A 7,926-nucleotide genomic window follows, 5' to 3' on the forward strand; every position below is an offset into this window, starting at 1 on the left:
CCCAGACACTCACTGTTTGAACTGCTGCCATCTGGGAAACGATACAGACTCATGAAAACAAGGACAAACAGACTCAAACACAGCTTTTAACCCAACAGCAATAACCACTCTCAGCAAAAACAGGAGCTAATGTGCAATAACAAAAATGATTTTATGTTGATGAAAGTTCTTGTAATGTCCGTGTGTTGATCTGTGTGTGGAGGGGTGAATGTGTCTAGATATATATTTATTTCATTTTCTTTCTTTTTTTTGTTATTTTATTTTATATAAGTTGCTCTGACTGGAGAGCACTTTTAATTTCATTGTACCTGGTGACAATGACAATAAAGATCTATTCTATTCTAGAATCTCAAATTTGAGTTTGAATTCCATAATGATGACTTTTTTACCATATTATTATGGCATCTAAAACATGTTTTTACAGGGATCAGAATTAGGGTTGCCAACCGTCCCTTGAAAAACGGAATCGTCCCGTATTTATAAACTAAAGTACGCGTCCCGTATTGAGCTGAAAAGGGACGCACTTTCTCCCGTATTACTGAGAGTCAGAAAATAGTCATAAAATGCCAATGGAAAATGGAATTGAGCTGTTGAGTTCATAAGTTATTTTTTTCTGTTTTACTACAACTGTAGCTACAGTCATGGCCTTTGAGGCACAAATATGTTTACAAGTTTTCTACAGACTTTCTGCTGGCACTTTTATTATCACACTAAAAATGTGCACTATTACAGAATGGATGTTCTGCTTTCTCTCTATTGTTTTTTTTAAGTTTTAAGTTAAGCAGGAAAGGTTTATGTTTAAGAATAATACTTATTTTATTTAGTTAATTTTGTTATTTTGTATTAAAGTGAATTGCTGGATAATAAATTGTTTTCCATGTGTTCATGGCATTCAAAAATGTGCATCTAATTCAATTCAGGTTCGAGTCAAATAGTTAAAAACACAAAAAAAAAAAAAAAAGGGGCTAAAAATGAGACGAGGTGTCCCTTATTGATGTTTCAGGGAGTTGGCAACCCTACTCAGAAATGGCCTTCATTAGTCATTTCTTTTCCAACGAAAGCAAATAGGGCTTTCTTTCTCTCTCTTTTCTTTTTTTTCCTTCATTAACCGGAACTACTTAACGCAAGTGGAAGTCGTGTCACAGTCGGATATGTGAGTGAGTTGTAGCCTATTTTCCGTGCAGATATTGTTCTGAGTTTGAATCCGACTCTGCAGGCGGCGCACACACAGCAGCGTATGCATGCGCGCTTGTGTGTGTGTGTGTGTGTGTGTGTGTGTGTGTGTGTGTGTGTGTGTGTGTGTGTGTGTGTGTGTGTGTGTGTGTGTGTGTGTGTGTGTGTGTGTGTGTGTGTGTGTGTGTGTTGTGGGCCACTCTGTTACACAATCGCTTTCAGTTTGCAGCCCTGCCTGCCTCTCTGGCTCTCTCTGGCTCTCCGGCTGCCTGGTGGCTCCCTCTCCCCGCTCCCCGCTCCCCGCTCCCCGCCCACCGCCGCTCTCCGCCGCCGCTGCCTGCTGGGCGGACCGGGGCCAGATACGGGGCCAGATCCGGGGGCAGATCCCGAGCCTGATCCCGAGCCTGATCCCGAGCCGGACCCGAGCCTGATCATAGCCGGATCCGATCCCCACCAGTTCCGTGTTTCTCTGTTTCTCCCCGGAGCGATCGGGAGCGCCAGCGCGATCGGCGTCACGGCGGACCTTCCCCCGGCCGGAGCGGCCGCGGAGGGGGGGTGAGAGAGAGTGGCGGAGGTGAGTAGATGCGGAGGAAGGTGTTCTGGTTCCTGCGTGCATGGCGGAGCCATCAGCCCCGACGTCGCTGCGTTTCCTGCTCAACTTTGACGCTGGACCTCCTCTCTCTCTCTCTCTCTCTCTCTCTCTCTCTCTCTCTCTCTCTCTCTAAGATCGCGTCACACGAAGATGCGTTAAATCGACGGCGTAGGGTACGCGGCGACGCGCAACGTATGGAGCGCCTCGCCGCGTACCCTACGCCGTAAGCTCTGCGTTGGTGTAACGCGGAACCATAAATCAGCCTTAACTTTTACGCTTATACGCGGCGCGCAGGCGCGCACAGCCTATGGATGGATGACATCAATGCCGGCTGCGCGTCTGCGCGTCATATATATATATATATATATATATATATATATATATATATATATATATATATATATATATGTGACGGGCGCGCATGTCGTCAATTGATGTTGTTTTGACACAAGTGACGTAGCTGCATGACGCGCGCCTCCAGGATGAGATAAGCAGATCCGTAGTTTGAGTCTGCAGTGTGTGTGTGTGTGTGAGAGAGAGAGAGGCTCTGAATGCAGCCCTGCAGGAGACAAACAGCTCACACATGCACGGGTTAAACGATGCCACATGCAAGTGTCGATGAGGCACCTGCATGTTGTGAAGTTGTTCCGTGATCACCTGGAGAAGTGGCTTCCCTGCTCGAGTCGGGGCAGGTGGGTAAAAGCTGCCACGCTGCCTGCCGGAGTTCAGCGTAATGTGTCATAAACCTGATCGGATCGTCATCTGAGGGTGCTTTCACATCTGTCCCGTTTGGAGCAGTTGTTTCCGAAACAGGGAGTGTTTCCTCCTAAAGATCGGTTGGTTTGGTATATGTGAACACAGCAATCGTGCTCGGATGCGGGACAAAACAAGCGAGCTGAGATCTCCTAGGAGAGGTGGTCTTGGCTCGCTTCCATTCCAGACCTGGAGCGGTTCGTTTGGAGTGAGAACATAATCCACACGTTTTTCCCGGGGTACTGAAGAGGAAACTCCTTCCGCGTTAATTTCTGACCAATGAGAGAACAGTTGGTTCATGGCATTTGTTAACAGCTTTGAACCGCTACAGACGGTTGCCTTGTGAACACAAACGCCACAAACGAAAAACGAAACAACTATCGATTTAGCCCCTGAATCGGAACAAAACGGGCCACAGGTCTGAAAGCACCCTGAGCTGCAAAAACTGACGAGTTTAACCTCGGTCGCCCTCTCAGTGCTGGTGGAAACAAGTAAGTGAACCAGAGAGTATGGACTTCAGCGGAAACTACTCGGAGTCGGTGCAGGTCCTCAGTCCCGGCGGCGGGAGGCTAGAACTAAACTCCTGGGATGTTCCTGGACCCTGCTGGAGCCAGTTTGGGGAGCTCCGGAGGCTCCACTGCTGCGCTCACTTTCCACCTGTCCTCTTTCGCCCCTTGGTAGTTCTCCAACCTCTACCGTTCCTTCAGAGGGATGCTGCTGTCACTAATGGCACTTTTCCACTGGTACCTACTCGGCTTTACTCATCTCAGCTCGGCTCGACTCAACTCTGCCAAGTTTCTTTTCCATAACAATTCAGCACCTGGAGCAGAAGTAGGAGGTCGGAGTGAAGCTGCTGTGACGTATTTGATTGTGTGATCTAAACGAAGAAGACAACAAAACTAAAGATGTAGAACCTGGAGGAGATGATAGATGTGCTGCTGGGTATGTGGTTTGTGTTCGATATCAAGTTAAAAAATGAGAGTGAGAGAAGCTTCAAGCGGCAATGCTTTTTAATTTTCCTTAGTTTGTCTCAGCGCTGCTGAAAAGTCAGCTGGAGCCGTGAGCAGCTATGAAGAGACAGAGCTCCTGGTGGATCTGGTCGTTCCTTATCGCCCGTCTAGATCCCTTTTTAATTCTCTCCTCAGCCACCAGGTTTATGAACATCTACACCTCAGATTTGGATCACCAAACAGACTTTTGTGCTGATCGAATAAAATGAACAAGAATCCGCCGTCAGAGTCGCTCTTTCGCTGATGTCACATCCTGACTCAGACGTCTGACTCCAACCCCCCGACCAATCGGTGGCCTGTAGTGTGATGATGTCAGATACAGCCGACTCAGCCACTTAGAACCTTGGGAGAGTAGTTACAGAAAAAGTATCTACTCGGCACGTTAGACCCCTAGTGGAAAAGCACCGAGCCGGGCTGCGTAAGTACTAGTGTAAAAGTGCCATTAGGGTCAACACGTCTATCACTCCACGTCCTGCGGTTAGTCGTCCACCACCAGCTGCTTAACCAACACCAGTTAACCAGGCTGGATCTTTTCTCTTTCATTCATCACATCTGGAAGTACCTCCCATCTGACATATAAATATATACATCTTTTATTTCATTTGTCTGGTTTTTGAGGGTGGCTTTGCGTTCTCTGACGTTCATCGAATCAGCTGTGATTCATCATAGTACAGCTTTGACTCTGGGTTCACTTATTTCCCTTATTTCACTTCCACCATCCCGCTGTTGCTTCCACCTGCCTGCTGTGTGCGGCTGACGTCCCTGACTCCCCCAGTCTGGCCTTCGGCAGGAGGGTCCCCCCTTATGAGCCTGGTCCTGCTCAAGGTTTCTTCCCTCCTAAAGGGGAGTTTTTCCTGCCACTGTTTGGCTTAAGGCTTTTCTCCCACTATGGGAGTTTTTACCTGCCATTGTTTATAATAATTGCTCGGGGGTTTATGTTTATGTTTATGTTCTGGATCTCTGCGTCTAGAGACAACATCTGTTGTATTAGACGCTATATAAATAAAATTGAATTCAATTGAATTGAATTAACCGGCGGATGAAGTCAGCCAGTATCAACCAGTATCCACCAGTATCAGCCAGTATCCACCAGTATCAGCCAGTTACAACCAGTATCAACAAGTACCAACCAGTATCAGCCAGTACCAACCAGTATCAGCCAGTATCAACCAGTACCAACCAGTACCAACCAGTACCAACCAGTACCAACCAGTATCCGCCAGTATCCGCCAGTATCAGCCGGTATCAGCCAATATCAGCCAGTATCAGCCAGTATCAGCCAGTATCAGCCAGTATCCGCCAGTATCCGCCAGTATCCGCCAGTATCCGCCAGTATCAGCCAGTATCCGCCAGTATCCGCCAGTATCCGCCAGTATCCGCCGGTATCAGCCGGTATCAACCGGTATCAGCCGGTATCAGCCAGTACCAACCAGTATCAGCCAGTTACAACCAGTACCAACCAGTATCAGCCAGTTACAACCAGTATCAACAAGTACCAACCAGTATCAGCCAGTATCAACCAGTACCAACCAGTACCAACCAGTACCAACCAGTACCAACCAGTACCAACCAGTATCCGCCAGTATCAGCCGGTATCAGCCAATATCAGCCAGTATCAGCCAGTATCAGCCAGTATCAGCCAGTATCCGCCAGTATCCGCCAGTATCCGCCAGTATCCGCCAGTATCCGCCAGTATCAGCCGCTATCAGCCAATATCAGCCAGTATCCGCCAGTATCCTCCAGTATCAGCCAGTACCAACCAGTACCAACCAGTATCAGCCAGTATCAGCCAGTACCAACCAGCACCAACCAGTACCAACCAGTATCAGCCAGTATCAGCCATTATCAGCCATTATCAGCCAGTACCAACCAGTACCAACCAGTACCAACCAGTATCAACCAGTATCAACCAGTATCAACCAGTATTAGCCAGTACCAACCAGTATCAGCCAGTACCAACCAGCACCAACCAGTACCAACCAGTATCAGCCAGTATCAGCCAGTATCAGCCAGTACCAACCAGCACCAACCAGTACCAACCAGTATCAGCCAAAAACAATCAGTATCAACCAGTATCAACCAGTATCAGCCATTATCAGCCATTATCAGCCAGTACCAACCAGTTCCAACCAGTACCAACCAGTATCAGCCAGTATCAGCCAGTATCAGCCAGTACCAGCCAGTACCAACCAGTACCAACCATTATCAACCAGTATCAACCAGTATCAGCCAGGAACTAGCTGGGAAGCACGGTAAACAGACATCTAGTTTTCCCAGATCAGCATCATAAAGGAAGGAGTTTCAGCACCTGAAGGTCTGCCATGCTGTGATGCATGCTGGGACAGCAGCATCCTCTTGTGAAGAGATGGGACAGAGAAAAGAGATGAAAGGAAAAGGTGGAGCGTAGAGAGAGAACTTGAATGCCAACGGCCAGTGAGATGAGATAGTCGGACGCGCGGCTGCGGCCTCTCCGATCGCACTTTTGCACGTCGTAGACGATATTTGGGGGCTGGGTAGATGGTTGAGTCGTAGGCAGCTGGTCTGGACGAAAAGGACAGATTTGCTCTGATTCTGAAGCTTTGTTTCTATCTGTCGAGGAGAGCAGATACGTATGATACGCATATACGGTACGAGTAAAACTTCCCTCCAGAGTGGCGTGTGCCGTATCAGTGCTGCGCTGTAAATTAGCTGCCTCGTCTTGTCGCTTACCTCTGGCGGGATCGAGGGTCGCCGTGTCCACCTATGATTTAATACCCGCTCAAATTACCTCCATAAACAACGGCTGTGGCGGGGGGGCCCACCTCCACTCAGGTCGGCTCAGACATTGATTGTGCATCTGATAAATTCATAGCAAGCACCCTGAAATGTAAGAAGAAGAAAACAATTTCAAACCAGATGAGCAAAGTCTCCCCCCTCTATCATGCAGAGAAACGGCATATTGATTGGCTGCTGACAGTGATTTGGATGATGATGGGTGCATGGTGGCGTCGTGTTACCGGGTAATGGACAGACTGCTGTGTGTCTATGAGAGGTAATGAATCAGACCTGAGAGCGGTGACTAATCCCACATCCAGCTACATTTACTGGCCTTTTACTGTAACAGCGGCACCCACACCATCCAGTTCAGATAAATGCTCCATGAAAAGGGGTTTGTGCAGTAAATCCAAAACTCCTGCGTTCGCCTGCAGCTGCCGCCGCGAACGGGGACGACACTCGCGCCCAGACCGTCTGTGTTTGAGGCAGAGCAACTGAGATTCATTCAAATCCATCAAAGTGGGGATGGAATGGGGGCACGTCAGAGAGGTTAGCTATTCATAGTCGTGGTAATCTGGAGAGGATGTACCGTATATGGGTCAGAACTGCAACAGATGTTGCTTGAGGATGGTTACTTGAGAACAATATTCATCACATGATCAGTGGAAAGCAGCAGCAAATGTGTTCAATCAACAAGTATGTTATAGAAAACATCTAATAAGGGTATATTTAGGTAATTCAGGATCTACCTAAGCAGTAACTGTTTAGCTACTGCATCAGGGGGGATGGCATCAAGGCAACCGGACTTCTTTCTCATTGTTCTTGGAGATGTTTCAGCTCAGTTTCAGGTGTCATGTGATCAGTTCATCTTCCAGAACAAAGAAAAGGAAGTCCAGTTGCCTTGTTTCAAGCCTTTGAGAGTCCCAGCCAGAGACTTGGTCCCTGGTGTCCTTCTCCACCGTCCTTCTACCAGCACATTCACTGTCCTCCCTCGCGATGCGTCCCAATCATCTCTGCAGGTCAGGATGTCAGCAGAGATCTACCAGACATCCATACAGACAGGTGGAAGCAGCAGTGGGATGATCAGGGGGTGGACTGTAGGTCAGCATGCAGCTCCTGAAGCTCTGGCCTGCAAACATGCACAAAAGAGAAAAAGAGGGGGTGGGGCAGACCAGCAAAACAAATATATGTTCATACGCAAGGCAAGGCAAGTTTATTTGTATAGCACAATTCAACACAAGGTAATTCAAAGGGCTTTACATCAACATTAAAAGCGGCAAGACACAATTAAACAGTAAATTACAAATAAAATGAAATAAAATGATAAGAAAAGAGGTAAAATAATAAGAAGCACAAGTTGTTAAAAAGTAAGGGCAGTAAAGTACAGCAGGTACATCTCATTCTTACAATGGCAAGAATTACGTTTCTATACGGTCAAAATGTACAAAGACCGGGTCTTATTTCACACAACTGAGGAGAATTACGTTTCTATACTGTCAAAACGTACAAAGACCGGGTCAATGGAAAGAATTACGTTTCTATACGGTCAAAACGTACAAAGACCGGGTCAAATACAGTATTACAAAGTAATCTGTAACAATTCGTACGGGGAATTAAACCAATTTGACAATTCTATGCCACAAT

General features: G+C 47.3%; 1 protein-coding gene across 3 annotated transcripts in view; it reads left to right on the top strand.

Annotated features, from left to right (window-relative positions):
• Positions 1-1,355: 1,355 nt before the first annotated feature.
• Positions 1,356-7,926, top strand: part of LOC133463848 (polycomb group RING finger protein 5-B-like) — a 38,356-nt gene continuing 31,785 nt past the window's right edge. Inside the window, exon 1 of one of the 3 annotated variants that reach the window (XM_061745596.1) lies at positions 1,356-1,747. The gene's annotated coding sequence lies outside the window, so the exon portion shown is untranslated. Of the gene's footprint in view, positions 1,748-2,306; positions 2,458-7,926 lie in introns of those variants that run through there. The other 2 variants (XM_061745593.1, XM_061745594.1) reach the window with 2 other exon arrangements.

Source organism: Cololabis saira, chromosome 17 (genome assembly GCF_033807715.1).
Source record: "Cololabis saira isolate AMF1-May2022 chromosome 17, fColSai1.1, whole genome shotgun sequence".
Taxonomy (NCBI): domain Eukaryota; kingdom Metazoa; phylum Chordata; class Actinopteri; order Beloniformes; family Belonidae; genus Cololabis; species Cololabis saira.